Genomic DNA, 21,949 nt, shown 5'->3' on the forward strand with positions numbered 1-21,949 from the left:
AAGGTCACTTCCAATTCAGAGAAATTATTTAATATTAAAGAGTTTTAGATTTCTCATTTTCAAAACTGACAACAGTAATATTTTATAATAAGGTGTATGTCCAAGGAAGACTGACTCTAGAAAATGTCCTAGCTTTGGATATTTTGTTATAATTTTATTGGGCCATAGGGCTTAAAAGAAATATCACACTCTCAATTATCTTGGGACGATATTATTCCCGCGGCAAGAAATGAAAATTCAGAATGGGTTAGAATATTTGATATTATAAGCGACTGTCTAAGAGTAGAAAGGTTAAGCATCATTGCCTGAGCCAATACTTCTTTCCGAATCTCAGTCTTTTCTTCCACGTGAAGAGCGTTTAGTTAATGCACTACCTCCCTTTTTTTTCACCCTATTTCTGTTTCTACTCCAGGGAAGATGAGTGTCTTATCTGACTGGTGAATGTGAGAAGCTTATGTTTGGCATATATCAAAGCAAAAACGGCACCAGGCAAAGTGAAATAGGCAAGGAAGACTTTATTCAAGGCTCTCGAAGTAGGAGGACAGAGCAGCACTCAGTCTGAAAGGAAGGGTGGCAGGTTTGTAAACTCTGGGCTGAGCTAGAGGAAAAGTACCAGAGGATGTTAGGGGAGTCATACACCATCTGTGTTTCTAATTGACTTTATCCAAAGGGAAAATAAACTTCCCGTTTCTTGGTGACAGAAGGCAATTTTGCAACTTGGCGCAAGGCACCAAGACATTGGGAGAGGGGGCACTATCTTCTTTGATGATTACATTTCAGAGGGATGGCTCCAGGTCCTTGAGAAAGATAATCCTGGGTTGCGAAACTGGCAAGAGGCTTTTAAAAAGATTTATACCTCAAAGAGTCAGAAAAAGAATTTACAGCTACTAATTTTCTATGAAAAGGAAGGTCAGGTCCCCAGAGTCAGGAAGAAGGCTACCATTGAGTCAAGCTGAGGGAAACGGGAACGGTGAGACCATCTCGGTCACCTGCTTGGCTCCATCCTCACCTCAGGGGGCAGGACTTCTCTGCTTCTCTGAGCCTGTAGATGAGACAGCCTCATTTTCCCTCTCTTCCCTCCTGACCTTTGTCAGTATAAAGGTGACCTCTACCTGCCACCTCTTTGTCCTATTTCTCCGGCCTCCTCAGAGAACCCTGCAATCCTCAGAGAACCTCACAATCACATCCAGTTTCAGAGAGCTTCTTGCAGATTGCTCCTTGAGACAGAAACATACTTTCCCAAGCCTGTCTCTTTGGTGTTGGTCTCAGCCCATCAATCGCGATGCTATCAACTAGAAATGTCTGGGGCACTCACCTGGGCCCCAGTGAGCTTCCCACAGACATCTCCCCTTTCCAAACCAATGTTATGACTGGACCAATCTTTGTGGTCCTTATTATGATTGCAAGACACCCTTCAGCAACAACCATCAGGAGACACTAAAAAAACAAAGGCTCATTACTTGCAAGACCCGGAAATCACACAGCACACCTGGGGCCCGCGGCAAGGCAGCAGGCAAAGTGAAAGAGAGAGCAGCACAGGCCTGGGGTCCTGGTTTTATTGGGATAGAGGGAGGGGGCTTAGGGCTTCAGTGGGCTCACTCTTGGTTGGCGAATTTAAAACATAAGAGCAGGAATTTAAAGCAAGGGAAGAGAAAAGGCAAGTGACCCAAATGGCCCGTTGGTCAAAATCAACCAAGATATCTAAAGCAAAGAAGCCTCCACTCGGGGAAGTGGCCTGTCTCTTTATCTGGTCCTGTGGCTGGCAGGGCATTTATCTGAAGTGGATGTTTCTTTGAAATGGATGCCAAGGCTATCCAACCTTAAGTCAGGCACTTGCACGAAAAACAGAAGGGAAAAAAAAACAAACCCTTCAGGGCTTACAGTACACTCCCTCACGGGGCTTTTCAAAGCCCAGCTACCCAGGCTGGGAACTTTCTAGGTCATTTACTACAACCCTATTTCAATTCTAGAGTATGCATTTTTGGCCTGAGGTTCTGATCATTTATTAAATTTCTGGTCATGTGTTCAGATACGTTTTTAAAATTCTAATGATGCCTTTTGAAACTCTTAGCTGTTGATGGTCTGCGCGTTGCAGGCTGTCTTTGGGGAGTTGCCTGTGTTAGCCGCTCATCCTTCTTTCCGAACTGTAAAAACTGTAGATGGCTGAGCACACAGGACCAGACACAGATGAGGGGAACACCTTCTCCTAGCTCTTCACAGCTGCTTCGGCTCTGTCACAGCTGCATGAAAAGGCCTCTGTCTCAGGGACGTGGGGTGTGAGATGTTTTTGTCCAGGTTGAGACAGGAAGCCCCTGTCCTGGCAAGAGCTCCTAGGGGAACTTGGGGCCTGTGCCACCCTTTAAGGTGGTCTCTGTGGTGTCATCCTATGTCAGCGTTCCTGAACCTTCAGTAAAATATTCTTCACAGGTGTAGCCTTTTCTTTACTGTGCCCTGGCCGCCTGGGAAATCTTCCGTGCCCACGGTGATGGAGCAGGATGCAGCCAAGTATCCTTCCTTCTGGCCAGAGTGGAGGTACCAGCAAAAGCCTCTGGTCAGATGTATCCACGTAGCAAACCCACAAGGGGGCAGCCTCATGACTTGGAGGCCTGAGCACGTCCCTATCCTACGAGGCAGTTCCTGGGGAAACTCTCAGAAAGATCTGGAAAAAACAGAGAAATGCAGCCCTCGGGGTCCCATCCCAGACGAGCTGACCCAGACTAGAATCTCCAGAAAGAGGCCCAGGGATTTTAACAGGCTTCTCAGGTGGTCTGAGGCAACAGACTCTGTACTATGTTACGCAACAGTGTCTAGGAATGACCACTTGTTCAGGAATGACCACTCCATGCCAGGACGTATCCAGCTACATGCGCCAGGGGAGAGACTCTGTAAGACACAGAAATTAGAACTTGCCAGAGTTCAGCAGCTTTACCTCCACACTAATGCCCCAACAGGCCCCTGATTGCTGTTACAATATATCATCAGTAGACTTGGGTACACCTATCAGCACCCTGGTGACATCTCCAGTTCCTTCTCCCACTTCCCTTCCCAAACCTACTGGCTTCATCGTGCTTCCTTCTCCTTGGATCTGCTGTTTACCTCTGCCCACCTCCCACTGAGCCCCTTCGTTTGTAGTGCAAAGTGCCCAAAGATCACACTCTATTATACCCGAAGAAAGATGGGCCTTTGTAAAGGTCACGACCCATCATTAAAGTCAAATTATATTTAACATCTGCTCTTTTAGAAGGAAGAAAAATGTATAAATCATTTTAGAAAGATCGTTTACAAGAAGACGGTTTAGGCTCACTCTCGGGAGTAATTAGGAAAACACAAATCCAAAAACCAGAGTGAGATGATATTTCACACACAACAGATTGGCAAGGAAAAAATATGTCTGGCAATCCTGAGTGTGGGTCAGCGTCGGGAACAATGAATGACTTTGACAGTGCCCACAGGTGGGTCATTTAGCTTAGTTACTTTGGAGAACAATTTGGCATGTTTCCTCCATACTAAAACTGACTGTGTACATACCAGGGAAACACCGGTTTGAGCTCAGAGTACAACAGAATAGTTTCACTGCCCTAAAAATGCTCTGAATTTCCCCTATTCAGCTCCTCCCTTCACCAAACAAACAAAACCTGCAACCGCTGATCTTTGTAACTGTCTCTGTAGTTTTGCTTTTTCCAGAAAGTCATAGAGTTATAATCATAGAGTAAATAGCCTTTTCAGACTGGCTTCTTGCCCTTAGAGATATGCATTTAAGGTTCCTCTTTGTCTTTTCATGACTTAATGGTTCATTTCTTTTTGTTACTCAATAATAGTCCATTGTATGGACGTACCACAGTTTATATATCCACTCAACTACTGGTAGTTTCCATTTGGGGCAATTATGAATAAAGCTGCTGTTACGTGTAAGAAGCTTTTGTTTTAAATTGTCAGAAACTGGAAACAGCTCAACTCTCTGTCAGTAGACAAATGCATATAAAAATTGTGGTATATCTATTTATAGGAAATATTCAGGATCTTATCTTACTATGGTTGTGAATGGGATCATTTTTTCCACTTAAATCCATTCCCGGTGTACAATGTGAGGCACTGTTTCAAGCCTCTATAGAGCAAGTAGCTTGAAACTTATTGAAACCAAGTTGGCTTTGCTTTATGAAGCTGGAGGTGAGCCACCTTGATATTAGCTGAGATCTGGCCTCTGTGATTTCATGCACCAAGTTCATGCCTCAGGTAATGTAGTGACTGAATGCTTATGTCCTCCCAAATTTCATATGTTGAAACCCTATCCCCCAATGGGATGGTATTTGGAGGTGGAGCCTTGGGAGGTGATTAGGTCATGAGGGTGAAACCCTCTTGAATGAGATTAGCGCCCTCATGAAAGAGCCCAGAGAGCTCCCTTGCTACTTCTACCATGTGGGGACACAACAAAGAGATAGCCATCTGTGAACCAGGAAACCAGCCTTCCAGACACCAAATCTGCAGGGGCCTTGATCTTGGACTTCCCAGGCTCCAGAACCGTGAGATGTAAATGTTTGTTGGTTAAGCCATCCGGTCTATGGTATTTTGTTACAGCAGCCCAGATGGACTAAGACAGATAATTATCTCTACAATCTATTCATGTACAATATTTCTGTCGAGCCTGAAAAGAGACTGGAAAGCTGAGAGAGACCCACACACACACTGGAGACCCTTGAGAGCTTCATCGTGACCCAACACCAGTCTACAAGCTAACATCTGAGAGCTACTGGTGCGCAATACACTGGAACCTGGGAAGTAGTTCAATATTGAGTAGTCCAAGGTTGAGATTTTACTTGGGTTCTAGAGTGTATCTGGTAGGTGCTACCTCAGCTCACCCAGAAACAGGTGTCTGATAGCATTCTTTTGTAAGCACGAGTCCTTGTTATGTCCCTCAGCTTTATAAAGGGATAATAATAATAACTATCATTTATTGAACACTTACTGTGTACTAGTTATTGTGTTAAATACTTTGCTTGTATTATCTTATTTAGTTTCCACAAGAACCCAAAAAGGTAAATACTAATATTATTCCCTAACACTTGGTGAAATTTTATAACTTGTTTATGGCCACAAAATTACTATCATTAGGGAGTTGGTCTTTGGAACATCTGTCTGACCCCAAACCCGGGGCTCAGTACTACAATGTGTTACTTGATTGCCAACTCTGAATAGGAGTCATGTATACTCAGTTATTAGTAAACCCCAGCCATAGCTCAGGCACCAACCAGGGGATACTACTGAGAGCTCACCGACACTTAGCATTTATCAAGATTTTAAAGGAAAAATCATTTAGGGAAGATTGCTCAAAGGAAATGCAGCCCATCCAGACTTCCCTCCAAATCTAAAATCCGAAATCTTGCCAGCCCGGATCACTGGAGACCTGAACATCTAGACAGTATTATTTTTGCCTCCAAATTATTGCCTATGTGAATTTTTATGCACCAGTGTAACTGCCAAAAGCCTATTTGAGGCTGATTGAAAGAAAGCCCATGCAATGTGTCTGTTCTTAGAATACAGATGTTAGTGTTTCACGTAAGCAACTGGCTTATTTTTATCTTTGGTCATTGTGAACTCGGTGACTGACCAGGAAGCTTGGAGCCAAATCCGAGGCCCTCCTCCAGCAAGAGTCATTGCAGTCTGTGTTTTCAGAGTCATCCCTGGCCCAATTTTATGTCCCCACCCTTGTTTATTCTTTCTTTGATTGCATCTCATGTCGTTTCCAGTTTATCCTGTCTTATATTTTATATATTCTTCAAAGCTGCCTTATGCTCTTCAGAAAGAAGACTTGGTACAAGTGATAAATAAGTTTAAATCAGAGAAGGAAATCCACCGAATGTACAAACAATGGTTATCTCTGTGTAGTGGAAATACAGATTTTTAAAATTTGCTTCTTCATAAAAGGTCCCAATTTTGACCATAAACATTATTTCTTTTTTAAATACAAATACATGTTTTTACATACACAATATAAATTACATATAAATTATAGATTGTATATAAATTACAGACAAAATGTAAAATTCTATTTAGTTTTTGTTTTTGATATTGGTAAGAGTATTGTCCATTAATGGAGGTATGGAGACATTTGAGAGGAAGGGAACTATGAGAGTTAATTTTTTGTGTCAAATTGGCTGAGCCCCGGTACCCAGATATTTGATCTAACATTGTTCTGGATGTTTCTGTGAAGGCATTTTTTTGGATTAACATTTAACATTTAAATCAGTGGACTTGAGTAAAGCAGATTATCCTCCATTGTGTGGGTGGGTTTCATCCAATCAGTGGAAGTTTTAATAAAACAAAGACTGACCTACCCAAAGCCAGAAGTCTGTCAGCAGACTGCCTTTGGACTTGAACTACAACTCTTCCCTCCGTCTCCAGCCTTAGCCAATTCCTTTAAACAAACAAATAAATAAATCATACAGATGGCAAATAAGCACATGAAAAGATGTTCAGCATTATTAGTCATTCAGGAAATGCAAATTAAAACCACAAGGAAATATCACTACACATCCATTAAAGTGGCTAACATTGAAAAGACTATCAATACCAAGTCCTGGTAAGGGGGTCCTCTGGAAATCTTATCCATTGCAAAATGGAACAGCCACTTTGCATTCTGGCAGTTACTTAAAATGGTTTCACAGTTTCTTAATACATTTAACACACACCTGCTATACAACCTGGTAATCCCATTCCAACATATTTACCCAAGAGAAATGAAAACATATGTTTACACAAGGAGATATAGCAGCCTTATTTACAGTAGCCAAAAACTGGAGACATTCTAGTTACTGATGAATAGATAAACAAGTGGTACCTCTATTCATGGAATATTACTCACCAGTACAAAGGAGTGACCTACTGACACGCAACGACCTGGATGAATCTCAAAGCAGTATGCAAAGTGAAAGAAGCTAAACAAACAAAAAGGCTACATATCGTGTAATTTTATTTACCTGACATTCAGGAAAAGGAAATGGAAAATCAGATCCGTGTTTGCCTAGAACCAGGAGTGGGAGAAGAGTAATCACTACAGAAGGGCTGGAGAGAAGCTTACAGGGTGACGGAAGTGTTCTGTATCGTGATTATAATTTTCACGTAACTAGCATACATTTGTCAGAACTCGTCCAACAGAATACTTAACATGGATACGTTTTATTTTGCATAAACTGTATTTTATGTGTCATAAAATCGGACTTTAAAAGATACAACACTTTGTAGAAAATAAAGGTAGTTATATTTTAGACCTTGAGCCAGGGGTGGGGAGGAGGGGATGTTTCTTAAATAAGATAAAAATGCATTGACAACAAAATATTGATAAAACTGGCTCAGCATTAAAACCAAAACCTTTGCAATGATCTACAAGGTCCTATGTGAACTGGCCCTCTGACCTCTCTGGCCTCATTTCCTGCCTCTCTGTGCTCATTCCATCCAGTCCACTTGCCCTTTTATTTTTCCTCAAACACATCAGGTACATTTCTGCCTCAGGGCTTTTGCCAATCCCATCTGGCAATTATACACCTCCTTCAATGCAAAGGAAATTACAAGGGATGACTGTGGCCTTGCAAGGCCCACCCTCCAAACTGATGTCTCGATTCCAAGTGTAATTCCAGACCAGACCCAGTTACACCCTGCTTGTCTGACTGGGAGGGGGTTAGATGGGGCTGAGAAAGAGCCTCTGTTCCTGCCACTTTGAGTCAGGAATAGCCAAAGGCTATGTTTCCAGTAAAAAGACTGATCCGCTGAGAGACCATGCTTAATTCCTAATCGCAGCTCACTTAGAAGCCAAACTTTTAACCACAGATGTCACTTAATTAAACCACAAAGAACTTCTGTAAGTGGCTAATTAGTGCCAAAGCCAGGTAGCCAGCAGATCTCAAAAGGAGTTTCTCTGGGGCTTTAGTTAACAAGGTTGTAAAATAGACCAGGTCTCACAGGGGCAGCTCCCAGAGCACTGAAATTTTCCTGATATTTCATATCCAAAGCCTCATGGCCTCCCCAAGGAGTTACAGTCACTGATGCCATCATCTAAACATGGTCCCAGCCTGGGTCCAGCCTAACTCCCCAGCCTCTTTTCTCTTCGTGACCTATCATTACCCCATTCCCAGAATAATAAGGAGGATTCACCTCTTATGCCACCACTATTTAATTAAGAGTAGCTGCCTGGAGTGCTAACTTGAGAATGATTGAAAGCCTCTGCTCAATCCCAGTGAGAAACAACGCTCTGTGATAGATTGACAATGGCTGTCATGGATATGGAATGGGGAGATTGTAGCATGTAAGCTGTGTATTTGATGAGGGAACAGAAGGCAAGCTGAGGACAAAGCAGAAACTGACACCCTGCAAAACCATCCCCCCATGGGATGTACCTGACATTCCTCAGGCACTCCTGGCTGCCCTAAAAGACAAAGAAATAGTTAACCTATAGATACAACAATCGTGCAAGACTTAAGTCTCCCTCAGTTTACAAATGTCTTAGCAGTTTACAAGAACCAAGCATTTCTACGAATAACCTAGCTTCCGGAAGGGAATGTAGATACAATTAAATGTCCTTATAATCTGCAGCCTCCAGGAAGTTCCCAACTATCTTCATGTTAATGCCTTGCTAGAGGGCAAAACCACCTTAACTTGACAATGGGAAGGCCCCAGGTATCCTGTGAATCTTCTTTAACATATGAAAGTATTTTCTCAACCTCCCTTTTTCCTTACCTCCCCCAACCCCATAGTATATAATCAGCCACCCCTCACAACCCCGGTGCAGCAGCTCTTTCTGCCCACGGGTCCTGTCCCCGCGCTTTAATAAACCACCATTTTGCACCAAAGATGCCTCAAGAATTCTTTCTTGGTCATCGGCTCCGGGACTCCACTCCACTGAACCTCACATGTATTCCCCGCCCTCATCATATTGACCATACAGGCCCTACACCAAACTCTGAACCATGCTATACTCCCCAAACACTTAACGCTTTCTCACACCTCCATGTTTTCATGATTGTAGTATCTTTACCTCTATTCTCCACTTAGTTAATGCCTAGTTGCCATCCTTCAAGACTTGAGTTCTTCCCAATAGCTTTCCCTAAGCACTCTTCCTTCTCCTTGGGTCCAAATGGGATTAATAATTCTCTCTGCTGTGTTCTCAACATCAGCTTATTGTTGTAAGGATCACACTGAAGTAGGTAATTGGGGTGGTGTGCAAGCATGACTTGCAGAGAGAAGTTCTTAGTCGATGGGCTGAGATGACTGGCCACCAAGGAAAGTGGTAGTGACTTTATGGTGGGAAGAGGAAAACAAAAAGAGTAGTGATATTTGTAGGGGGGAAAGGAAGACAGAAAATAGAACCTATAGGAATACCCAAAATAAACAATTGAGAGACCCTCCCAGTTAAAGATACCAGTGAGGGCTTAGTCAAAGAACAGCAAGGATATTGAAAGCAGAGTGAATAATGAGGGAAGAGAAGAACATGACCATATGCTTCCAGAAGTCCCGCAATACAGGGAGAGGAAAATGATCCCAGATGGAAGTACAAAATTCAAGAAGAAATGAAATGAGGTGGAAAGGGTAAAAATAGGAATAATCTAAATGAATTTCACCTGTTTAAATCAACAGGAAAAGAATCTTATGGGGTTTAAAATACATGTAGAATTAAAATACATTACAATTATAATTCAAAAGTCAACAGGGAGGAACGCCTGGATGGTTCAGTTGGTTAAGCATCCAACTCTTGGTTTCCACTCAGGTCATGATCTCAGGGTCATGAGATCGAGCCCCATGTAGAGCCCCACGCTCAGCGTGGAGTCTGCTTGGGATTATCTCTCTCCCTTTACCTCTGCCCCTTGCCCCTGCTCTCTCTCTCTCACTCTCCTCTCTCTCTCAAATAAATAAATAAATAAATAATCTTAAGTCAAGAAGGAAGGACATAGAGTTCAAGTGTTCTAGGGTTCTTGCATTTACATTAAAAATGTTAATATATATTGGACTTTATTTTTTAAATAATATTTTTTATTATATTATGTTAGTCACCATACAGTACATTCCTAGTTTTTGATGTAAAGTTCCATGATTCATCACTTGTGTATAACACCCAGTGCACCATGTAATACGTGCCCTCCTTAATACCCATCATCAGCCTATCCCATTCCCCCACCCCCCCCCCGAAGCCCTCAGTTTGTTTCCCAGAGTCCACAGTCCCTCATGGTTCATTCCCCCTTCTGTTCCCACCCCCCCGCCCTATATATTGGACTTTAAAGGATGTATATTGTAACGTTTAAGGTAAACACTGAGAGAGTAGTTTAAAATCTGTAACTAACAAATGGAGTACCTGGCTGGCTCAGTTGGCAGAGAATGAGACTCCTCTCTCAGGGTTGTGAGTTTGAGCACCACTTTGGGCATAGAGATACTTAAAAAAATAAAATCTATAACTAACAAGCTAATTGAAAGACAAAAATTAAATAATAAAAAATAATTAATCCAAAGAAAACAAGAAGAGAGGGGGCAAAGGAAGAAAAAACATGCAGAACAAATAGAAAGTAAATAGCAAGATGGTGGAATTCTGATTTGCCAGTACTGGCAAATCAGCTTGTCTCAGACTGACTCTCCCATATTAATAATTATAAATTATTGGGAAAGAAACTCTAGGGGAAGATATTTGTGTGAAGGCTTTAGAGTGTAAGCAAAAGCAGGTAGAAAATGGAGAGAAATTAACCTTGCAATAAAGGACCACACTGGGCAAGATTCATTTCACATTAGCTTTTCTCCTAAGAGCACTCTCCCATTTGCACAAGGCAGGGTGGCTAAAACTCAAACAGAAAGCCAATATGTCGGGGCGCCTGGGTGGCACAGTGGTTGGGCGTCTGCCTTTGGCTCAGGGCGTGATCCCGGCGTTATGGGATCGAGCCCCACATCAGGCTCCTCCACTATGAGCCTGCTTCTTCCTCTCCCACTCCCCCTGCTTGTGTTCCCTCTCTCGCTGGCTGTCTCTGTCTCTGTCGAATAAATAAATAAAATCTTTAAAAAAAAAAAAAACCTTAAAAAAAAAAAAGAAAGAAAGCCAATATGTCAATATCCAGAATGATAGAAGGGACATCACTACATGTACTAGACATTAGAAGCATAATGATGGAATATTATGAACAACTTTATGCTGATAAATTCAACAACCCATGGACAAATTCCTTAAAAAACACAAATTATGAAAACAAACTCAAGAAAAAAAAAGAAAATGTAAATAATTCGAAACCTCTCTTAAAAATTACATTCATAATTTAAAACCTCCTCCAAAGCAAAAACTCCAAGACCAGATGGATTCATTGGTAAATCTATCAAACATTTAAATAATAAATAATACCAACCTTATGAAAACTCTTTCACAAAATAGAGATATGACCACTTCCCAATCTACTTTATGAGACCAGCATTACCCTGAATCAAACACCAAAGATATTAACAAGAAGAAAAATCTGCAGACCAATATAGCTCATGAACATAGACACAAAAATCCATTTAAAATGCTATCAAATTGAATCCAACACTATATAAAAAGGATAAGACTTCATGACCAAGGGTGGCTTATCACAGGAATGCAAAGTTGGTTCAGCATTTAAAAATCAACCAATGTTGGGAGTGCAAACTGATGCAGTCACTCTGGAAAACAGTGTAGAGGTTCCTCAAAAAGTTAGAAATATAATCCAGAAATTGCACTACTAGGTATTTACCCAAAAGATATAAAAATACAGATTCAAAGGGGTACATGCACCCAGATGTTTATAGCAGCATTATCAACAATAGGGAAGCTATGGAGAGAGCCCAAATGTCCAACAACTGATGAACGGATAAAGAAGATGTGGTATAGGGGTGCCTGTGTGGCTCAGTTGGCTAAGCCTCCGACTCTTGGTTTTGGCTCAGGTCATGATCTCAGACTTATGAGATCGAGCCTTGCTTTAGGCTCCACACTCAGCGAGGAATCTGCTTAAGATTCTCTGCCTCTCCCTCTGCCCCTCCCCACTGCTCGCTCTCTCTCTCTCTCTCAAATAGTAAATAAAATCACACACACACACACACACACACACACACACACACACACTGGAATATTACTCAGCCATCAAAAAGAATGAAATCTTGCCTTTTGCAACAACATGGGTGGAACTAGAGGATATTGTGCTAAGTGAAAAAAGTCAGAGAAAGACAAATACCCTATGATTTCACTCATATGTGGAATTTAAGAAACAAAATGGATGAACATAGGGAAAGAGAAGGAAAAATAAAATAAGATGAAAATAGAGAGGGAAGCAAACCATAAGAGACTCTTAACTTAGGAAACAAACTGAGGGTTGCTGGATGGGTGGTGAGTGGGGGCTGGGGTAATTGCATGATTGGCATTAAGGAGGGCACTTGAAGTAATGTGCACTGGGTGTTGTATGCAACTGATGAATCACCAAATTTTACCCCTGAAATTAATAACACAGTATATGTTACCTAAATTGAATTTAAATTTTTTAAAAGGATCAAAAATCAATTGTATTTCTTTATATGACTAGCCAAAAAATAAAAAAATAAAAAATATCAAGCCATGCTTCTTCATTCTCGTAATGGTATTATATGATGGCAGAAATTCTTAATTTGGGGGCACCTGGGTGGCTTAGTCGGTTAAGCGTCTGCTTTCAGCTCAGGTCATGATCTCAGAGTCCCAGGATCAAACCCCACACCAGGCTCCCTGCTCAGTGGGGAGTGTGCTTCTCCCTCTCCCTATGCTCCTCCCCCCTCCCACTCCTGCTGTCTTTCTCTTGCTCACTCTGTCTTTCAAATAAATAAATAAAATCTTTTTTTAAAAAGAAATTCTTAATTTTAATGCAGCCCAATTTACCAATCTTTGTCTTGTGGTTAATGCTTTTGATATTCTGGTTAAGAAAGCTTTCCTTATTCAAAGTTGTATTGATTTACTTTTCCTTTTTAGGGAAGGTTTTTTTATTTTTTCCACATGAATATTCAGTTGTGTATTAGGCCCAATATCATTTATTAAAAATACTTCCCTATTACCACTATTCTATAGAACTACCTTTGTCATGAATAAAACATACATGCCTGGGGAAAAATATCCAAGCCAAATTAATTTTAAAAAGAGTCCCATTTACAATATCATCAAAAACCTGAAATACTTCCTGGATGAATTTAACAAGATCATGTACACTGAGTACTACATAACAATGCTGAGAGAAATTAAAGAAGATCTAAATAAATGAATAGATACACCATGCTCCTAAGTTGGAGGCTCAATATTACCATGTCAGTTCTTCTCAATTTGATCTCTAGATTCAACATAGTCTCTATCAAAAATCACAGCAGATTTTTTTAATAGAAATTGAGATGATTCCAAGATTTGTATGGAAATATCAAGAACCTAGGAAGCAAAAATAATCTTAGGAAGAAAAACAAAGTGGGAGGACTTGTACTAAACAATTTCAAGACTTACTAAAAAGCTACATACTATAAAGCTACACCCTGGTGTGGTGGCATGCTAAGGATAAATAAATCAGTGAAACATGACAGAGAGTCCAGAAATAGAGCCACACACATGCAGTCACTTAGTTCTTTACAAAAATGCCAGTGCAATTCATTAGGAGAAAGAATGGTCTATTCCACAAGTGATGCTAGAGCAACTAGATGTCTAAATGTATGAAGTAAACCTTGACCCTATCTCTCATGATAGGCAAAAATTAAGTTAAAATGGATTTTAGACCTAAAATGTATAAAACTTCTAGCAAAAAATAATTCTTCATGACTTGGCAGTAAGTAAATTTTCTTGGGGAAAAAAAAACCCCACTAATTATTAGGAAATTTTTTTTTAATTTAAAAACCCCTAATCATGAGGACTTTATAAAAATGCTTTAAATTATGTTCTTCAGGGGCGCCTGGGTGGCACAGTGGTTAAGCGTCTGCCTTCGGCTCAGGGCGTGATCATGGCGTTATGGGCTCGAGCCCCACGTCAGGCTCCTCTGCTATGAGCCTGCTTCTTCCTCTCCCGCTCCCCCTGCTTGTGTTCCCTCTCTCGCTGGCTGTCTCTATCTCTGTCGAATAATAAATAAAATCTTTTTTAAAAAAATAAATAAATAAATTATGTTCTTCAAAATTATATTAAGAAAATGAAAGGGCAAGCCACAGAGTAGGGGAAAACATTTGCAATACATGTAACTCACAATGGTAATAAGAAGACAAAGAATTAAAAGTGGGCAAAATATCTGAACAGGCACATCATAAAAGATCTGCACATGACCAGTGATCCTCAACATCATTCGGTGTCAGGGAAATGAAAATTAAAAGTACAGTGAGATACCACTGAATACCCACCAGGAGAGTGTCTGAAATTAAAAAAAAACAAAAAACCAAAAAACTTATAATAGGATGTTGTTCAGAGGATGCTGAACAACTGGAATCCTCATACATTGCTGATGGGAGCACGACCTAGTACAACCACTTCAAAAAAGTATTTAGCAGTTTCCTATAAAGCTAAATATACTCAAATTATGAATCATGGAACGCTACATCAAAAACTAATGATGTACTGTATGGTGACTAACATAACATTAAAAACATACTAAATATACACTCACCATATGATCCAGAAATTCTACTCCAGATATTTATCCAAAAGAAACAAAGACGTACATCCACGAATGACTTCTACCAAATGTTCATAGTGGTTGTATTCATAATAGCCCAAACTAGAAACAACCCAAATGTCCATCAACAAGTCAAAGGATAAACAAATTGCTGTATATTTACACAATGGAATGCTATCCAGAATTAACAAAGAACAAACTATGATAAACACAGAAACATGGTTAATCTTACAAGGCATTCCACTGAGAAAAGGAAGCAAGAAACAAGAATGCATATAGATGATGCCATGAAGTTCAAGAACAGGCTAAACTAATCTAGTGCTAGAAGTCATAATAAAAATTACCTCAAGATTTAAAAAGGAGTTCAAGCTGTACACTTTGGATTTGTGGATTTAAATGTATGTAAAATGTGCCTCAATTACGTGCTATAAAATAATTTTTAAACCACCATGCTGTTGTAAGTCTTTGATGATTTATCTGTCCCTGTTCCACTAGCAAAGTTATGCCCTTAGGTACCCCTATAGTTTTCCAAGTTTTACACTTTTCAAAGTCCATTCAATGGTGAGATTCCCTACATTCTCCTTCATTTGACAGAAATTAGAAATGCCCAGACCAAGAAGATATTTGCAAATGTCTAATCAGATTAAGGGCTGGTATCCAAAATCTATAAAGAATTTATCAAACTCAACACCCAAAAAACAAAAAAATCCAGTCAAGAAATGGGCAGAAGACAAGAACAGACACTTCCCCAAAGACATACAAATGGCCAACAGACACATGAAAAAACGCTCAACAGCACTCCGCATCAGGGAACTATAAATCAAAACCACAATGAGATACCACCTCACACCTGTCAGAATGACTAAAATGAACAACTCAGGAAACAACAGATATTGGCGAGAATGTGGAGAAAGGGGAACCCTCTTACACTAATGGCGGAATGCAAACTGGTGCAGCCACTCTGGAAAACAGTATGGAGGTTTCCTCTAAAATAGAGCGCCCTATGACCCAGCAATTGCACTACTAGGGATTTACGCGAAGAATACAAACACAGTGATTCTAAAGGGCACATGCACCCCTTTGTTTAAAGCAGCAATATCCACAATAGCCAAACTATGGAAAGAGCCCAGATGTCCATCAACATGACATGAATGGATAAAGAAGAGGTGATATGTATATACAATGGAATATTACTCAGCCATCAAAAAGAATGAAAGCTTGCCATTTGCAATGACGTGGATGGAACTAGAGGGTATTATGTTAAGTGAAATAAGTCAGTCAGAGAAAGACAATTATATTATTTCACTCATATGTGGAATTTAAGAAACAAAACAGATGAACATAGGGAAAGGGGAGGAAAAATAAGATGAAAATAGAGAGGGAGACAAACCATTAGAGACTCTTAATCATAGGAAACAAACTGAGGGCTGCTGGAGGGGAGGTGGGTTAGGGGAGGGGATAATTGTGTGATGGGCATTATGGAGGACACTTGAAGTAATGAGCACTGGGTGTTGTATGCAACTGATGAATCACTAAATTCTATCTCTGAGGGGCCCCTGGGTAGTTCAGTTGATTAAGGGGCTGCCTTCAGCTCGTCATGATCTCAGGGTCCTGGGATCAAGCCCTGCATGGGGCTCCCTGCTCAGCGGGAAGTCAGCTTCTCCCTCTCCCTCTGCCCCTCCCCCTTGCTTGTGCGTTCTCTCTCTCAAATAAATAAATAAAATATTTTTTAAAAATTCTATCTCTAAAACTAATAATGCAGCATATGTTAATTAAATTGAATTTCAATAAAAAAATTTCTTAAAAAAAAGAAGTGCCCTGACCAGCTAATGTGTAAGACACTGCTACCGTTTTGAATGTCAGCTACCAATTCAGCTATATTTATCAGCTATATTTATAAAGCAAGATATGTAAAAATATCTCATTGGAGATACTTAGTTGGGGAAATCTGTGTTTATACTTTTCTGAATCAGCAGAGAACTCACCTCTGATTTTTGTCTGGCTGCATGATAAGGATGTTCAGACTCAGACCATGGGGAGACTGCCATCCAACAATGATGATGCAGGGTTCCAGAAGGACACACAGAGCCAGGCCCTTCAATAAACCTGTGGGCACCCTGCCTGATAGTCACTGAGCTTCTCGGGTTTATGGAATTATTTAAGATTTGGAAGAAAGAATGTATTGTCCAAAATGTTAGAATAAAATGATAAAATTATAAATGTATAATTAAATGTTTACACAATGTAATATGTTAACTAGTCAAGTAAAACTCACTTCAACATATATGTAACTTATATTAAATGTGATATGTGGATGCACTTAAATATGTTTGGTATGATGTAGGATGAATTATCCAAAATAGATTTGCCTTAACAGCACAAAGGCCAGGAAAATATTGCCTTGATTATGTGACATGGTGTAGCTTTTCTGTTAAGTCTGATAACCCCCACTTTATTTTTGTGCACAAGCAGAAGACTGATTGTTTCATTTCTGGAACCACAAAGGAAGTCAGTCTACATGGTCCTGGGGACCAAGAACCCAAGCTCTTGAAGACAGACCTCTAAATGACCGATAGACAATAACCAGGCATCTGGCACTTGTTAGAACCCCTTCATGAGAGCCCTCAGCCTCCTATTCTGCTGTCCTTCATGCCATCTCAAGATCTGTGAGGGCGGGGGCATCTGGGTGGCTCAGTCAGTTAAGTGTCTGCCTTTGGCTCAGGTCATGATCCCAGGGTCCTTGGATCGAGCCCCACATCTGGCTCCTTGCTCAGTGAGGAATCTGCTTCTGCCTCTGCCCCTCCCCTCTGCTTGTGCTCCCTCTCTGGCTCTCTCTCTCAAATAAATAAATAAAGTCTTAAAAAAAAAATCTGTGAGGGCAACTGACCCGGGGTCTTGGATCACACTATCTGGGATAAAAGCAGCTGTTCTCCAGCTACTTCCCTCAACCCAGCATCCCAGATCCTGGAAAATCCCTAAAGCCTAAGTCATTTGAATGTGTGCTAACCACTTTTTTTGTTACCTTTGACCTTCAGAATGGAAAGAATATGGGCTTAGGAGTCACCCAGACCTATGCCTTGTTCATCATAGGAAAAGGTCTGAGGTCTTAGTCATCAATTATCAGGTTGGACACAGCCCTTGGCTGAAGATTCTGGTCCAGGCTCTGCATTTACAGGCTCTGTGACTTCACTGTAATTGCCTCTTGAGCCCCATCATCTGATCTGGAAATGCAAGAAAGAACCCCAGTTTCCATAGCTGCTTTCATGATAGTTAATAAGATATTGTGTGTGATGAGATTAGCACAATGCCTGGCATGTAGAGAGCACTCAAAACACTGTCAGACAGAAAGCAGATTAATGGTGGTCAGGGGCTAAGGGAAGTAAGGAAAGGGGAGGAATGGCTTAACAGGTGCAGGGGTCCCTTTTGGGATCATGAAAATGTTCTGGAACTAGATATTGGTGATGGTGTACAACACTGTGAATGCACTAAATGCCTCTCAATGGTACACTTTAAAATGTCTGAAGTGGGGGTGCCTGGGTGGCTCAGTTGGTTAAGCATCTGACTCTTGATCTCAGCTCATGTCTTGATCTCACGGTCATGAGTTCAAGTCCCATGTTGGGCTCCATGCTGGGTATGAAGCTTACTTTAAAAAATTAAATTAAATTAAACTTCTAAAGTGATCAACCTTATATTATGTGTATTTTGTCATAATAAAAAAAAGAAAAGGAAACTGCCAGACCCCCTTCCCTACCCCATAGGGTAAATGAAGAGGAGGAAGAAACTAGGATCTGTCTTGAGTCCCTCCCATGGAGGCAAGAACTGAGAACAAGACCAGAGCAGGCACTTGAGTGTCCCGTGGTGGGGGAAGGTCAGAACTCAGGGTTGGAGCTGCACAACTGTGGCTAGAAGGGAGGGGTGGGGTGCAGTCAGCAGCGATGGGGAGATAAATGAGCACAGCTTTTCAGACTTCAAGGACCAATTTTCAGTGATCATCATCGTGTCGTATGGAGTGCAAGTCATAGATGCAAAAAGAGATAGCAAGCCTGGAAAAAGTGAGTCATGGGGAAAGGAAAGAAAACGTTGCCCATCTAAAGAGGAAAAGAATGACGAAGGGCCTGCATGATGTGGTGCAGAGGTCTCTGTCTGAGGCTTATTAACAGAATCATCTGGAAGTGTATTAACATCACCAGTGCCCACCACATCACGGCATCCTGCACCCTCTATTCCCCCATCTCTACTGTGATTCTGGTTCTTGATGGGTGACATGGTAGAAACAGGGCCACACATCAGAACTTCACTGCAGCCTCCCACCCTTTGCAGGTGTAGGAGTATGGACAAGTCACCTTATTTCTGTGCATCTCAGTGTCCTCCTTTGTGAAACAGGACAACAAACTCATGGGGCTAAGTAATAGTTAATGAAATCGACAGGGAAAGTACATGCCACAGAGCAGCCTCTTAATTAATATATATTTCCTTTCCCCTTCTCTAATGGGGCATATCACACTTGGGAATCTATTTTCTCTTTCCATCAAACTGTAAAGCAGAAGACACAGCAGGGGATTTTGAATAGAGGACAAGAACCATTTCCCGTCATAAGTGTGACAAAAGATGACGTTTTACAAAGACCTTTGTTACAGGTTAAAACCTGCCCCTGAGGCACCTTTATTCATAATAGTCAAAAAATGCAAACAACTGGGGCACCTGGGTGGCGCCGTCCTTAAGCGTCTGCCTTCAGCTCAGGGAGTGATCCCGGCGTTCTGGGATCGAGCCCCACATCGGGCTCCTCCGCTGGGAGCCTGCTTCTTCCTCTCCCACTCCCCCTGCTTGTGTTCCCTCTCTCACTGGCTGTCTCTCTCTCTGTCAAATAAATAAATAAATAAAATCTTTAAAAAAAAATGCAAACAACCCCAATGTCCATCGACAGTCAACTTTGTGGCATGCATTCCTTAGAAGCAATTTTTAAAATATCAAACTGCTTATAGATACAGCAACATGGATGTCAACAGAAATTTTGAGTAAAAGAAGCCAGACACACACAAAAAATACATACCGTATGACTCTTCAAATGAAATTTGTAAGCAGACGAAACTAACCAGTGGGGATGGAAGTCAGAAGAGTGGTTACATTTTGTAGGGTTTTGACCAGGAAAGGGCGCAAAAGAGCCTGTATCTTGAAGTTTTGGTGGTTGTGTGAGTTTATGTAAGAATTCGTTGAGGTGTGCACTTAAGATGAGCTCACTTTGTTGTATGTATGTTATACTCCAAGGTGGTGGGGGGAACCCGCCATAGAAATCCACAAGAATGTTCTGCCATGCTGTCCTAAAACCCAAAATACCAAGCCTGAAGCTGTGCCAGTGGGTTCAAAAGTCCTTTTGACCAAAAGTAGAAAGATGGAGAGAGAGAAAAAAAAAATGTTTTTGATCCAACCTGGGAGGAAACCGACTTTGAATGAATGAAACACAAAATAACAACTAAAATCAAGATCATGATGAAAGTGTTTTATTGTAGTTCCCTTAAGAGTGCTCTAGAAAAGTGTCGTGGAAGTTTTAATATGCTTTACTGTCATTCACACAAAACTATTTTGAAATCCATTTTTACAGGAAAAGCATAATTAAGCAGGAAAGTTGGTCGTAGGCATGTCTGACATTTTTGACACTTTTTATTCAAAGTTCTTAGAAAAAGGGGACTATGTGTACTCTACAGTCTTTGCATCTCTACTGTTCTGTACTTCTGAAATTTCACTTCTTATGTTCTTTGCTTGCAATTACATTGAGCTGCTGCTGGGTCAGCAATGGTGCCATTGTGATGCTCTTTGCGGTGTTCCAAGGCTGGGGCCCACAGAGGCAAAACGGACCCAAGAATACTGAGGTAGACCTTCCCTGTCCCCCAGCCCCTTTGAACATCCTTCCTGTGTATGAATTTCTCACATTATGGGTCCTTCCTCCCCAGGGTGCAAGCCAGAAAACTCACTCCCCACCCCCACTTTGAGCTAGCGTGCAGGCATGGGGGCTAGGCTCCACTAATCAGACATGAAATAAAAATGACTGTAATTCTAAATAGAGAAAAAGCAGGGAAGCAGGCACCATACAGAACAAATCCACTTTCTGGCAGGGGTGGCTGGAGAAGCCACCAGATCTCAGGGGCAGCTAGAGTGGGGTTTTGGTAGCAGAAGTGCCATCTGAGATGCTTGCGTCCAGTGGCAGGAGCAGAGGCTTCTTTACGGGACCAGTGGCTGCTGGGCACAAAGCCTCCAAGCCTAATTCTCTGGTCCTGCCACTGGTTCCATGAGCTGCGCAGTATCCCTAATAAATCCCTTCCTGTTTAAATGGGCTGGAGGGAGTTCTGTTGTTTGCACCGAGAGCCCTAAGTGTCACCAGGTCAGTCAGGGTTCTCTAGAGAAACAGAACCAATAGGAGGATAGAGGGATAGATGATAGATATAGAGAGATGATAGATAGATGATAGATAGATGATAGATAAATGGCTTTGCTTTTAGGGTTGGCTCACACTTCATCAGGGCTAACAAATCTGAAATCCATATGGCAGGCTGGAAACTCAAGCAGGACTTGATGCTATAGTCTCGAAGCAGAATTTCCTCTTCTCTTGGAGAATCTCAGTCTTTACTCTTAAGTCCTCTCGACTAATTAGATGAGGCCCAGCCATGTTATCAGGGTAATCTTTGCTTAAAGTCAACAGATTATAGATGTTCGCCGTGTCTGCAAGATACCTTCACAGCCATACCTAGATTCGTGTTTGATTAAATTACCGAGCACTGTAGCCCAGCCAAGGAGACACATAAAACTAACCATCGTACCTGCCAGATCAAGATTCCAGGAATGAGTAATCATTTTATGAGCAGTCAGAGCCTTCACTCTGAAGAAGCTTACTCGGTGCATTGGACATAAGTTTCTATGTGAAAAAAATTTCACGTACAGTTGTCCATACAAAACAAAATCCACTTCAGCTAGGCACCTGCATTCAAGAGAAGATGATCCCTGGAATTCATCCCATCATCTCATCCCCACAGCCCTCTACCTGGCTCCAACTGCCGTCACATCTCACTTGGGCTATGGCCACAGCCTCCTCACCATTCTGCCAACCTTCAGTCCTTCCTGCTGTATCCTGCTGTCCACCCAGCCCCCCAGTGCTCTTTCTTAAACACTAGCCCAATTGTGTCGTCCTTGATTAAAATTCCTTTCAGACCATCATAGCGCTCTGTCATCTCAGGCCAACAGCCATTAAGGCACCAACTCTGACCAACTTAAGTGAGAGAGGAATTCATGGAGCAGCCCCCAGGCTGGAAGGAAAAGCTAAGGTCTTG

Source organism: Ursus americanus, chromosome 18, assembly GCF_024610735.1.
Source record: "Ursus americanus isolate L20-20 chromosome 18, mUrsAme1.1.p, whole genome shotgun sequence".
In the NCBI taxonomy this organism is placed as follows: Eukaryota; Metazoa; Chordata; class Mammalia; order Carnivora; family Ursidae; genus Ursus; species Ursus americanus.